This window comes from Panthera pardus, unplaced genomic scaffold (genome assembly GCF_024362965.1).
Source record: "Panthera pardus isolate Hobbes unplaced genomic scaffold, ASM2436296v1 HiC_scaffold_24, whole genome shotgun sequence".
Lineage (NCBI taxonomy): Eukaryota > Metazoa > Chordata > Mammalia > Carnivora > Felidae > Panthera > Panthera pardus.
The window spans coordinates 115,949,359-115,964,709 of record NW_026526810.1 but is presented as its reverse complement, the minus strand read 5'-3'; the positions used below and the strand labels follow the sequence as shown (position 1 = coordinate 115,964,709).

General features: G+C 37.1%; 1 protein-coding gene across 37 annotated transcripts in view; it reads right to left on the bottom strand.

Annotated features, from left to right (window-relative positions):
- Positions 1–15,351, bottom strand: part of NRXN3 (neurexin 3) — a 1,570,655-nt gene that overhangs the window by 315,282 nt on the left and 1,240,022 nt on the right. The window lies entirely within an intron of this gene.

The following is a 15,351-nucleotide window of genomic DNA, read 5'->3' as shown; positions in this document are numbered from 1 at the left end:
CTGGAAACCAGTGAGATAGCAGAGAGCTCCCAATACAGCATCTGGGAAAGAAAATGTTTTAGAACTATAGTGAATATCAACTACATTTGTGAAGGTTTTCATGTGACATTCTTGGAAGAAAAAGAGTTCACAGATTATAGCAGTGTAGGAATATGTACCTAAGAACTATAATGCCTTTTTCCCTTTTTCAGAAGAGCCAGTATCTTTTTATTGTTAAAAATCATGATTAAGATATCCTTAATTCTTTCTATTTACTGCTGCCTAGGAAAGTAGTTAGAAATACAGCTGTAGCATGAAAGAACTACATTATTACTGGATAGCTTTATTCACTTCCCTGTACAAAAGTCACCAGACTGCTAGTGAGGTTGGCAGGAGTGATGAGGGAAGGAAGCTATCAGTGGACTGGTTTGTGAAAGATGGGATTTCTGAGTCTGTACTGCAAGAGCACAGGTTAGAACCCACAGGCTGCAAGGAAGGCAAAACTCACAGACTCCTCTATAACCCTCCCTTAAACTGAGGAATTCTAACCATATGTGCTTCTCTTGCCTCATACCATTCAGTGGCTTTCCTGTGTCCTTCTAGAAGAAGTTTAGACCCTTGGTGTAGTAAATCCTTCAGTATCTATCTTCTCCTACCTATCCAGGGTCACCTTGGACAGATCTGTTTTTCTGCTATGTTGTGGTTATCTACAATCTTCCATAAAAGCTTTATATTCTTTTTCACCTCCATTGCTTCTGCCTGGAACCATGTTCTCTGTCTGTATTTTCCTGAAAACCATCTAGTAAAAAATAAACACAGATATTGACTCTTCAAAGAAGGCTTCTCTGGATCACTAGGACTGTATTAATCAATTTTCAGAAATATCTCCAATATGTCTTCCACATTTTATACCCAGCCAAACTATGCTTAAGTATAAAGTCTACAGACAAACGTACTTAACATACAAGAACACTGGGGATATTGAGGAAACTACAAGGGAACAAATTTAGTCAATAAAACATGACTAGGGAAAGCATGACAAATAGATGAGGTAAGCACAGACTAGAGTCCCTGAAGAACTCTATCTAATATAATGGGGACATGTGACAGACCAGAATGAGAGTCACATATGCCCTGACAATACAGAAAAAATATTACTAAAAATATTTGAGAGAGGATAAAAGGTAGGAAGTAGAGCACATTCTCAGATTGACAGGAGTCAAAGGAGAACATAAAAAGGCTTCATCTCAATTAATGGAAATAAATGCATATTTTTTTCTATATTAACACTAAGAAAGATTATGATTCACTGCTCATAGTAGGGAGCTAATGCATATTCATTAAAGCAATGCTTCCTGATACTTTTCAAATGATAGCTCTAAAAGAAAATTATATACTCACAGGGACTGAGGGAAGCAGACAAGACTATTCATGGCCAGAGGCTTGTCCAACTGCACTAAGACTTGTCATACACTGGATGAGAAGCTCTAGTTTAAACATATACAACACTAAAAATATTATATAATGCTTTAGTTGTAAAACTGGTTAGCTGGGAGAAAATACAAACTCCTTATTTCTTTATTTCTTTACTTATTTATTATTAAGTAGGCTCTGTGCCCAACGTGGGGCTTGAACTCATGACCTTTAGATCAAAAGTCAGATGCTCTTCCAACTGAGCCAGTTAGGTGCCCCCAAACTCCTTTAAATAGCAAACACACACACACACACACACACACACACACACACACACACACACACACCAGAGCACATAATTAAAACAAACAAGCAGACAAAACTCGAAGAAAAAGAGAAAATACATGAGAAAATAACATGAGAGGACCTGGGTCAAATATTTCTTGTCACATCATTAGATATATGACTTAATTTACCTATTAAAAGATGAAGACTTTCACATTAGATCACGAAACAGGTCCAACTCTATTCTGGGAACAAGAGATCTTTTAAAAATAACTGTTTCAGAAAGAATGAAGATAAAAGGATGGAGCAAGGTATGTCAGGAGAAGGAAAACAAAATTCATTGGTTAGGGATCTTAAAATCAGAAACAGTGGTATTCAGATTTAAAACACCCATTAATTGAGAAAAGATAGTATGTTTTGAAATGCTAAAAGTTGCAGTTCAAAATAAAGACATCAGAATCACAACCATTTGTGAACCAAACAACATAATTATATAACATTCTGAAAATTCAGAAGTTAGCAGGAGAAATACCCTGTAAACAACCAGCAGAAGGGCACTTTTAGCCGGCTGTGTCTTCAATGACAGATGAAGTACTAAAAAATGATATAATTCACACAATTAATAAGGTATATCAAATAATGCATTTCAAGCTTTATGCATTGAAAATAAAGACTATACTTTCTTTTCAAGAATCCACATGGCAATCAAAAATGTAACCATATATTGTCCAAAATGGAAACTAATTTCTCCTTTCCAAAAAAGGAGAAATAGCATAGTCCACATTTTCTGATCACACTGTAATAACTAGGTATTAACAGCAAAATCAGAAAAATAAGCCAATTCCAATAGGGAGTATTGATACTCTCTCAACTCCTGTGTTAAATGAAATACAAACCAAATTTACAGGTTGACTAGAAAAACAATACTATAAAAGCACTGCATATCATAACCTATGGGAAATAGTAAAAGCAGTGCTTAGAGAAAAATCTATAGCCTTAAATATTTATATCAATAGGAGGAAATAGTAAAATTAAAACAATTAAATATTTGACACTATTTTTTAAACAACAAACTATATTTAAGAAAACCATAAAGGAATATAATTGTAAAGGTTGTATTGAGTAAGTTAGGATATACGTTAAGTGGAAAATCAATATTTTAAGTTTGTTTTGAAAAAAATTAGGGTGAAACATTATATTATCATATTATTATAAAAAGAAAATTATAGATAACTACAGTTAAAAATGATAATTAGGAAGTAAACACTGAGAAGGAGAAGAATATAGTCTTAACATTGTACAAATACATTTGAAAAGGGAAGAAGAGAAAATATTCTAGGAAGAGGTAAATGACTAAAACAAGTTTTAAAAAGAGACAAAATAAAAACATCCATTGTCATAGATTAGACAGAAAAGTCTGACTTGAGCCCCATTCAGAAAAAGAAAGCATTAGGCCCAAAAATTTCACAGAAAAATCATTCCATGACTTTAAAGGATAGAGAATTCTAATGTTAAATAAATTGTAAAAGAGAGTATAAGAAGAACAAATAACAATAGTTAGCAAGAAGAATCCAGCCCCACATTATAAATTTATTATAAATAAAACTCAAGACTAATGGGATTTCATTTGAGAATTCAAGGACTAGAAAATTCAATGTTAGGAAACTATGGGTATATATTTCCAAAAGTTGGCCTCATGATTGTTAGAGAAACATCAGAATCACTCTTACTAAGGTCAGGAACAAAGTTAAGGAAATTACAATACCATTATTAATTGTATTGGATTATCAGCCAATGCAATTAAATAAGAGATACTGGATATATAAAAACCAGAAAGAGAGCAATTAAATTATTTGCCGATGATGAGACTGAATACATGGAGTTCTCAAAAGGAACAAATGGAAAAAACAATTATTATCAACAAAATTCTGTAAGGCGGCAGAGAACAGAATTAGGATGCTTTAATCCATGGCCTTCATACATACAAACAGCTCATTAGTAGAGGTAATGAAAGACAAGACTCATTTATAATTATGCATAAAGAAGAAAAAAAAACTTTTAGAAATAAAGCTAACAACAAAATGTGAGATTTATATAAAGGGCATAAACTGAAATTTAAGCAAAAGAAATGGACATATCATGTCCTTGAACAGAAAGACTCATAAAGGTGATAAAAATTATAATTCTCTTTAATTTATAAATTAACCTTATCACAATGTAAAAACATAATGTTTTTATTTGTCTTATATGGCATATATGTATACGTATACATATTCACACATACCCTTGGTTAAATGAAGAAGCTGATTCTAAAGTTTATATATTTAAAAAAATGGGAAAAGTAAAAACACTCTGAAAGGTAGAGTAGTAAGGAAGAACTAGCCCTCCTTGATTTTGAAATTTATTACATAGACTCAGCAATTTAAAAATGCACATGGACAGACAGACCAACATAGAATAAAAGTCTGGAAATAGACCCCCAACATTTGAGAACTTAGAATGTCATAAGAGTGGCTTAAATGGGAAACAATGGCCTATATAAACATTGTTATTGGGATAACTGGAAACCATGTGGAAAAAATACATAAATTTGGATTAACATTTCATACCCTACACAGGGATAAAGACCACATGTGTTAAAAAAATAATATAAAAATACCAAATACATAGTAGTGTCTAAAGAAAATATGAGAATTACTTTAAAATCCTACAATATGAGAAGCCTCTTTTCTAAGTTTCAAAATATAGACAATATAAACAACAAATTTGATAATCCCACTTGATGAAAACCAAAAACTCAAGGCTATAAGCAAAATCACAAGACAAAAGACAAAAGACAAAATCAAAAGGCAAACAAAAAACTGGGGGAGAGAGCCCATCACAGAGAGTTATTCTAGTAGAAAGTAGAAAACAATTAAAAACAATTAAAAAACAATCAATTAAAAAACAAAACCAGAAAACCAAATACAAAAGTGGACAAACATATATCAATGCACAATTCATGGAAAAGATCTGAAAATGACTCAACCATATTAAAAAAACACGCAACCTCACCAAGAATAAGAGAAAGAAAATTATACTGCAGAGAAATGCAATTTTTCACATACCATTTTGGAAAATTCCTAAGTTTGACAACACACTCTGTCAGTAAGTATGAGAAAACACTTCTATTCATTGAGGACAAGCTGTGGGTTTGTACATTGCTTATCAAGGGCATTTTGGCAATATCTATTGAAGTTACAAATGCATATGCTCCCTAATAGTTCCACTTTTGAGAATGTATCCTACGGGTAGATATCCCTAAACATGCATAACAACAGGCACAAAGAAGATCAAGGGCAGTATCGTCTGTAATAGCCAACAACAGAGGCATGGTTAAATAAATTTGGCATGTTCATACAATGGAATATAACAAAGCTATGAAAAAAGAAAGGATGAGGAAGTTCTCAATGTACTGATATAAAAAGACACCTAAGATGCATTAATTGAGAAAAACAATATGCAGAGTTGTATATACAGTATGCTATTTGTTTAAGAGGGGCCTGATGAGAATAGAGGCTTGTATTTGTTTGCAGATATATAAGAAAACTCTGGAAGCATGCAAAACCAATAACTGGTTGGTTTCTTGAGCAGAAGACAGAAATGGGAAGAAGCACTGTTGTTTTTTTTTGCCTCCGACAACCATGTTATTATGTATTCAAAAATTTTAGAAACAAATTTAAGAAACAAACTAGACAGAATTATATGAATGCAACATCCCCCAAGATGCAAACACATCTGTCCATCCAGTCTCTCACACCTTTTTGCTCTCCCAATACTCTTGTTAGCCGAGCAGACAGTGCCAATCGGATTTTTAAAACATATTTACAAACTCTTGTGTGACTAGAGGGCACCTGTCCACTATCTCCTTTCAATCCGCCCAGGACAGTGATTGAGGTCACCTGGAGAACAGGCAGCATTAACTCTACTAACTGGAGGCCCTCTGACCCCAAAGGATTATTGCCATTTGCTTCCTGTAGTAAGTACTCCGGCTGTTCTTAGGCCATTTGGGTCAGGCCAGCTAGTTCAGCCTCCTCACCAAAACCAACCTTCAATAGAGGGAGTGCTAGGACTTAATTGATGTGCAAAGACCTAAGTTTTGTAGTGCCTTGGAGGAAAAGAGCCAGAGGCTGGGCTCAGTGGAGTTCTAAAATGTTCTGTAAATTCAAATAGGTCTCTCTTTCTCTAGGGACAGTTTAGCTTGAAAGGTCATAGTCTACAAGGCACTTTCCCTGTGAGTCCACCTTTTACTCTTAGCCAGACTTCCCTTTGCATAAATGTGTTTTGAGTTAGTCTCCCTTGATTTAAACACACGAATCCCTCAGAAGGGAAGGAAGAAGGCTCTTTAGACAACATAGGTATTTTATGCCAGGCTAAACAATGTGAACTGCACTCTGCCGTAGTTTTCCCGGTGAATCAATGCAGAATTGCTCACGTATCTGTCAAAGTGTCATTATCCATTAATGGGAGAAGAGCCCTTGTTTTTCATACTTGGAACACCTCAAGGTACTCTGAAAGGGAAAAAGATTCTTTTTATATAGAGGTTTAATTCTGTAAAGTACAACAAACAAACCCAAAGAAGAGGAAGAGAAGAAGGAAAACATAGGAGGAGGAGAAGAAGGAGATGAAGAAGAAAATGGATAGGAAGAGGAGAAACAGAGTATGGATAGTAAGCACATATAAGAAACTAGCCCTTATTATTGGGGGCTATGTAGGTACTGTGATGTACCATCTTCCTTAAATGAAAGCCTGGTTGCCCCACCTCCTGGGAATGCTGTCAGCAGATGGCCTGCAGCTGTATGCCTCTTCCAGGTCAGCCTCAGTTTCAGTGGCCCTTCTTGCCCAAGATCACTGCCCCCTTTCCTGGAACAGTCCATATATGGGGACTGATCATTGCAGGAGTCACAGAGCCTGGCCTTCTCAACCCAATAGAGGAGAACTCCCAAGGGCTATCCTAGCTCCAGAGCTCCTTCTGAGGTTGGCTAAGGCTGCCCTTGTGCCTGGGGCAATTCACTTTCCCCCTCTGCCCCAAGTCGCTGCCTTCCTCTCCCTTTCACATGCATTCATCTCTGAACACTCCCTGCCTGCTAAGCTCATTCTAAGAGCCTGTTGCTCTAGGAACCCACGCTGTAGGCAGGACAACATGTGCTGGGTGTTTTCATCTATCTCCCTCAGTCCTAGAGTGCTCTGCCCCAGGCATTTTCATCTCTCTTTCTTTGTAAATGAGGAAACAAAGGCTGAGGGGGTTAAATAATTTTTTCTCGGGTCCACAATGAGTCCACTGCAGAACTAAGATCTAAACCTGCAAATATGCAAATATGGAAAGCACCTGTTCTTTGCACTCCAACACACCGCCCCCTACAGAGAACCAGTGACATAAAAGGCATCATTCCAAACTTTCTGAAGAGAGTCCTTTCACTGCAAAACAAGACAGATCTTCCATTCTTCACCAGAAAGCAGAACCCACATTATCTGAAAATTCTGTTAGGCTGAGCTCTTGCAATTACTTGGAAAGGTAATTGTAAGCTATGGGTCCTTCTTGCTTCAGCACCCAAGGTAAAACCATTCAACTTGAAAGCAGTGAAACAGGTGGCGATTCCTATTTTTTTACAGTTGGGAATGATCAAAATGTAGCATCAACAGAGTGTCCCACATAGAGCATCTCTCTCTACATAAGAAATAAGTTTAGGTTTCAAGGATTATTAATGCCAAAGAAACTGATGGAGATGTTCTAGGTATTTATTTACAACTACCTTAGCTCACAATCAGATAATAATGGGAGGAGGGAGGCAGAGACAATGATGTTATTTTTGCAGACCTAAACTGAGCAAAACAATGAGCATAAATCATTTGACTTTCCATGGAATTAACTGATAGGACAGTAAAGTTCTAGAATCTTTTAGAGAAAGGCTTACATTTTAAGCCACCACTGTACTCCAACATGCTGCTTGGTTTCTCCACTTATGCAAGAATGAGACTGGATGGAATTGTTGGAGAAAGAAAACAAATTATTTGAAGATTTGAGGGAGGAATGTTAGAAGAATGAAAAATAAAGGAGAAAAAATAAAACACACACATCCTATACATAATTACATATATATATTTTCTTTTTATCAATCCCTTGTTTAATCTCTCCTGATTTAGTCCTATGAAGTAAATGGTTGTTTAGAACCAGCTTTCGTGAGGAAATAAACTGTATGTGTTGTATTTTTATATTTAATTTGCTCTATTTATCACTTTATGATTATATATAGTACCTTGGAATGTAAATATTAATTTATTGACTGAATGATATTTTGTATTATTAAGCAACATTAAATTAAAAATACCCCTAGGTGCTGCCTGCAGGATAGGTTTCTCATAATAAAACGGCTAAACAGGCGGTCAAATTATCTTGTAGAACTTGCACCCATAGTCCTATGATTTGGTGGCAAGAATGTTATCCGCAGAGCCATTAGTGCCCAGTAACCTCTGTCTTTGCACATTTGCAAATTACAGATTCACATCCTTGCTCTGATTAGCTCCTGAAGTGCTGAACAAGAACTTGTAATTATGCACCGCAGTCCACTCTCCTGACAGACTGACATTACAATTTGTATCCAAGCCCATATAGCTACAGAATATAAAAGTACTATTGAATGAAATTAGTTCATTTGGATCCACTTGCATTAATGGAAAGTGTCATTTATATTGCAGAACTGGTTTTGTCTTTTATTCATTGCTGCGCTCAGCCTCCAGTGCTAAGGACAGATTATTCCCTCAATGTACCAGACTGAACAATTGTTCTCTCTTGGAGCTCATGGCAAAGGGTGGTTTAGTGGGTAGTGAAATGTCCTTGGAGTCAGAAACTCTGCTGTCCTGCCCTCAAAGCATCACAAACTCTTTTGGTAATACAAGATAGGATTTCTCACACCTAGATACATGAAACATCCATCACTGCAAGAATTGAGAAACACATCAGATTCCAAGGAAAGTATCATTACAATAGACAACTTGTTTTGAACACCTTAGAAAAAAATGTAGTATATGAATTACTAATGATTCATTGACTTTTCTTCTTCATACTCCATTCTTAGGGGAACATTACCTAACAAGTCCAGGCCTATTTAAATCATTTTACTTTTTTTCCTGTGTTATTTTGGCTTCATTCCATGTTAATAATTTATCTGCAAATTCTTATATATTATCAATTCTTTTCCTTTTGCAAAGACTTTAAGTGTTCCATGATGTTTCATTAGATCATCACAGACTGATATGTCAAAATATATCCCCCCATCAATTTTGGAAAAGTACATAAGTGCCATGTCATACAGAACAGATTATACACATGTAATTTCTAACCGGTGGGAGCTTCCATTCTAAAGGAGACAGATGTGGATCAAATGGAGGTGTAGCAGTGGTGACAAAGAACAGAAGAATTTGGGACAACATATATGAACACCACAATAAATGTTAAACATACCATTCAATATAGTGTGCGTATTATAGGCTCTGCTACAATCCCACTATTGTGAACTAGACTAGTTTGGCCAATTTGCCCATAAATAGCACTGTTTATATCTGGAATAAGTGTCCATTGTAAGAATTGTGAAGCGACATTTTATTGTTTTTGAGCTGAAGCTTAAACATACATCTGTCACTTAAACTATTATATTCTATTTCCATACTTTATAACAATAATGTTAGATAACATTTTACAGAGGGCTTATTCTATGCCAGACATAGTGCTAAGTTTTATATGTATCATCTCACAACAGTCCGCGGGGGTGCAGCCTACAATTATCTCTCTTTTGTAAGGAAACAAGAATGGACATACTGGGAAGATTGTCCCAAGGTGGGATCTAATTTCCCCAAGCACAGTCTAAAACCCACACTCTTATCAACTATTGGTTTGAGTGCTTATAAGTTACAACTGATAAAACTATTACAGAGCACTTCTTTGGGTGCCATTTAAAAAACTTTCATAAGGTAAAAACACTGGAGTAATAATTTTCTTTTAAGTTATTTACTCTGAGCTTGGAAAGGTCATCCAGTTGAGGCAAGAATTCTGAAATCAGAGGGAAAGTAGCATTTGGGGCAAGACGTAAGCCACATACCTTAAGTATAGATCAATTCATTATTGCTTCATTATTGCATTGATGGAGTTACTTGAACTACTCAATGTGGGCAAGTTTGCAAGGAATAAGGGAGCTCAACGTTCAGACTGAGAGAGATTGGAGGTACAGTTTGGAATTAATTAGTAAAACAGTTACCTAATGGGAAAGAAACTGAGGCTGATCAGTTTCAAATCAGCACTACACTTAACAGCAAATCACCTGATTTGGTAACCTGAGATGGTTGGTGGTAAGGGAATCACTAGGAGTTCCCAGGCTCTGGCACTTTTCAAGCACACAGAATAGGAGGAGAAACAATCCAGAGACTCAAGAGGGCCTGGAAACAAATGTCCCTTTTGTGTACTTTTCTCAGTCTCCTGTGTGCACTGGTATGAGTGTCAGATCCTGACCTTTGTGGAAGGAATGTTCTTGGGTCTCTGTTTACATCCCCAGAAGCTGTTTCAGTAATATTTCCCTTGGAGACGTGTTGGGGACCTAAAGCTTCAATACAAATTTCACATCACTGTCTGCAGGCTTTTTTTCATTTGTGTTTCAAATGGAATGGATCAGCCTGCCAAGAAAGGTAAAGCTATGGTACCACCCTTTCTGCAATAGAACTAGGTTGGACTTTTCTCTTTGCCTCTGTCTTTTTGTTCTTTTCTTACTTCTTTCTTTTTAAAAAAGTAATTAAGAATCCTTCCAGAATCTGGAACCAAATACTCCTTGTTTGTTAATATTCTTCTGTGATCAACTCAAGATTGGGCAGATCGGATACTACAATGAGTCTCTTGCTCAACAGCTGGGGTTTCACTATGGAGCAGAGCATGTGACAGGAACACTGATGAGGCAGAGAGAGGGCTCTCCCTGCTTGAGCTGAGAGTTATTTTTAATTACTCTCATCTCTCAGCCTCCTCTCCCATTCCAGGCAGCCCTGAGACATAGCTAAGCTGAAACAAGTCTTATTTCCCAAAAGACCTCAGGGATATATTGGCAGGAAACTGTTCAGAGGTGTCCTTCAGAGACCAATGGTAGAATGCAGAGTCAATGCGACTGTCAGAATTTTGGGTATTTCAGAAATATAAGTGTCTCTCAGTTCATCCTCTTGTTTAGTTCTAGACAGTCACCACTGGTCAAAAAATTGGTTTGGTTTATTTCTCAGTCATAATGCTGGCAACTCTGGCCAGGTCTGCATTCCTTTCTGGCCTTCAGTTTCTCAATTAGTGTGAAGGGCACACATGTTTATAACTATCACACAGGAGAGCTGCAGTGTATCGGGAAAGGGACAGGTGTTCCCTTCTTGTAATAAACCTTACCTGGCTGTGCTGATTATTTAGGATGTCCTCTAGCTATGCTTCTCATGATCCTGTCAACATCCCTACTTTCAGCTATACTGGATTCCTAAATGTGTATGTTTATGCCTTCCTGATATCTTGCCTAAATACCCATTCCAACAGCAGGCAGTATATCTCCACCACCTGATCTTTCAGCCCTTGCCTCAAATACAACTAATCCTGGCTATCCTGAACTAGATCCTTTTTCTCAAGACCATTTTGACAGTAGTATCATTTAACTTTGATTCCCTTAGGGTTAAGCCCCTAAAAACATCTTTGACAAATGGAAAAGAAGCTCTGGTTTACCCTCACGTGTTTTCTATTGGCACGTATTTTCATTTGGTCATCGCAACTGGATTTTCAGCTCCCTGAGGACTATGTTGTATGTACGTGCACCCAATATGAGCACTGCATTTTCAACAACAGGTGAAGGCTGGTGGAGAGCTACAGCAAGCTCTGGGCTTACTTACCATGGATGCCTTCTTTTACCTTTGTGGAGGGTTATCTATTTTGTTTTCTAAAACCTTCAGTTCATTGACTGAATTGCACAGACACCGACTTTTGCTCTAATTTTGATTTTCAACCATCTCTTCAGAGAAGAAATTCAGTTGTCTGAAAATCTAATCAGGCCAACGATGGATCTAATGGTCAGACTGAGCTGATAATAAATCTGCACCCTTAAAAAATCTGTTTTGACAAGGATGACAAATAATGTGTTTCATTAAAAAAAGTTATTATTTCATAAAGAATCTGATAGGATTTAGCTCTAAAAAGATTCCCAAATGGTCACAGGGCTGTAGCCACTGGAAGTTACAGGATGCTGGAAAATATAAAACCATTTGAATTAGGTATTATTAGTCCCATTTAACAGATGAATAAACTGGACTGTCAAGGAAGAGGTTCAGGAATTTGCTCAAGATCATGCAGTTCATAAGTGGCAGAGCATAAAACAGAGTCCAAAGCTGGCTGAATTCAAAGCCAAGGCTCTTAATTACTCCCTAAGACATGCTAATGACAAAGTATTTGCTTACTCTAATACTGTGATAAAAAATACAAAAAGAGAAGTCTCTGGGTTACAAAGTGAAAATGCATGGGCCAAGGCATGTCAACAAAACATCACAAATCTTGCAAAAGACAAAGGAGTGGGCCTTTATCCCTTAGTTCTGTAGGCAAGTGGGCCTGCCTTGTTCTTCAGAGAATGGAGACTAGGGTGTAATAGCCACACTAGGAGCAGCTCTTTACCCCCAAAGACTTAATTTACAAATACCAGTGATGCCAAGTACTCTTGGGTTGTGTTTTTGGGTTCTGACTGAGGCAAGGTCAGTTAAGTAAAACATGGCAGGCCTTATGCAATTAGATACCACATGGTTAGGCACCTATAAGCAGGTGGAAACCCTGATTTCTCTATTTCCTCCCCTCCTTTTCTTCTCGTCTTCCTGGTGGATTATTTTTTTTTTTTTTTTTTTTTTATTTATTTTTGGGACAGAGAGAGACAGAGCATGAACGGGGGAGGGGCAGAGAGAGAGGGAGACACAGAATCGGAAACAGGCTCCAGGCTCCGAGCCGTCAGCACAGAGCCTGACGCGGGGCTCGAACCCACGGACCGCGAGATCGTGACCTGGCTGAAGTCGGACGCTCAACCGACTGCGCCACCCAGGCGCCCCCCCTGGTGGATTATTAAATACAGAACAGGTATTTGTGTTCAGAGAAACGGTTTGCTTTCATTTGCAAGACTTTTGCAAGGGGAGCTATTTCCTAACTCACTAATTTCCTTTGATTGTTTGTTTTACCTTTTATTTTAAAATAATTTTAGACACATGGATGTTGCAAAATAGTACAGAGAAGCCTCTGTGTCCCTTTCACCAATTTGCCAGTTGCAAGTCACACCAAACAGGTAAGAATCATGTGAAACTTAAAGATAGACGGGCTAATCTAGGAATGAATGCCTTGGAAAGAAAAGAGGCTGGTTTTTCTGAAGTCTGTTCTATTCTTCTCTCCCTATAGCTCAGTGTCATTTTCACTTCCAGGTTAGCTTTGGTTTTAAAAGTCCAGGACTGTAGGAATGATTATCCTTGTATTTTTAGCTGTTCGCAGAGCCAGAAGATATCTTCAGAATTTGGTTTTCCTTTTTAGAAATGTCACTCTATTAGACCCTTTATATCTTTCAGTTTGATGCCCTGAACCTTTATATCCATGGGACTATATCATAGACATCCTGGATGAATTAACCATAGAAAGTCACTACTGGAGTTCCAAAGACTGGGTGGAAGTAGTTGGAAAGTATCTTTTTCCATTGCTGGCATATAAATAAGCATTCCAGATCCTCTCAGACTTTCTCCTCTCAGTATATCTTGCTGGTAGAAGTCTGGAAATGGAAGCGTGAATGATGAACTCTCCAAAGCAAATAAAACACATAGACTAAAGTTTTATACCAGAGCCTTACCTCAGACTTTCCCCCAGAAGATATGCTAAGGGGTATCTTAAAGGATAACTGGAACCAGAAAGGAAAATGTCAAACAAGAAGACTAAGAAGAAAAAAATTCAACACCACCTGAGTTTGACAGAGAAGTAGAGAAAAGGGGACCAAAAAGACAACAATTCAAAATGACAGCAAGGTTTCAAAATGCCATATAATGAGGGCCATAGGGTATTACAGGAATGAGATTTGTTTGTAACAGATTCAAGATGGTCTCATCTTGATCCAGTTCTAAAGATGATCATGTGAATTAAGGTTGATATTTGTGAAGCCTAGCAAATACAGTTCCTGAGTACTTGTTTTGACAGCATTGTTACTAGCTTTTGGCCAACAAGGAACACTTTTCTCTTGAGATATTTGATAACTCTTCACAGTGTTGTGTGAAGAAGTATGTACAGATAAAGTGGTGATTCCCTGGCTAGGGAAGAAAGACCCCTATTTTTTCAATCACTTACTATGGTGGACAGGCCCTGATGATTACCATGATAGACAGGCTTTCTGGTATTCACTTCCTTGTATACTTTCCCTTGAGTATGGACAGAACCTGTAATTTGCTTATAATCAATACTGAAAAGGTGTTGAGATGTCACTATTATTATTATTTTACATTATATAAGACTTTATGCTGCTAAGAGTCTCTTGCTGGCTTTGAAGAAGCAAATTTCCATGAATGCTTAGTTCTTTGAAGAACCGAGCTGCCACAAGGAAATAAAATAACCTGGATGAGGTTGGAAACAGACCCCTCCCCAGTTGAGCCTCCAGATGAGTCATCCCTGATATCTTGAGTGCAGCCTTGTAGAGCACAAAGTTAAACTGTGCCCACCCTCCTGACTTAAAGAAACTGTGAGGTAACAAACATGAATTAAGTCACTAAATTTGTGGTAATTTGTTACACAGTAATAGAAAGTTAATACACATATGAAGTGCCCAATCTGCCGAGACTTCTATACTACATGCTGTGGGGCATAAGAAAGTAATATGAAACATCTGCTCAGAGAGTATTTACAAGTTACTAGGAAAGACAAAGTACAAACCAGAAAGACCCTGAAAACTATATCAGGTAATATATAAAAACATATAAAAAAGGTTAGTTCTTCATTATAACCAATTTCTCTTCTTCCTAGGCACATCCTAGACAACATTTCCTAGCATCCAGTGAAATTGTGGGTGGCCACGTGGCTGAGTTTATCTAGTAGAATGTGAATGGAATTAATGTGGACTACTTTTAGGTGTAGCTCATAAAATCCTCCCATATGAAAGTATTCATATTCTCTTCCCTTCTAAAAATTGGATTTTGACTCCAAAAACCCCTGGAAGTCATGCTGAAGATAACACCATCTTTGTTGGCCAGGTCTCAGAATTCATATTCATATGACAGTGTAGAGGAGAGCCCCCCACTCATTGACTAATGGAACCACACTGGACTATATATATGAATGAGATAAAGCTCTTTTATGTTTGAGCAATATTTTGAGGGGGCCTATTTGTTATAGCAGCAATACTCTTCCCTATTTTTCACACCTTCCTTTTAATATAATTTGATATTTTAAAGTGAATTAAATATTATGAACACAAACAAATCAAAGAGATGATAATTTTACTTTCTGCTTTTCAAACTCCAAAGATACAGATATACCCTATAGAGAAAGAGGGAGAAAAACAGGTTATATACCCTCTTGTGAATTCTTGATTTGTAAACCAAATAAACCATCATTTTCAATTTGAAACACTTTAT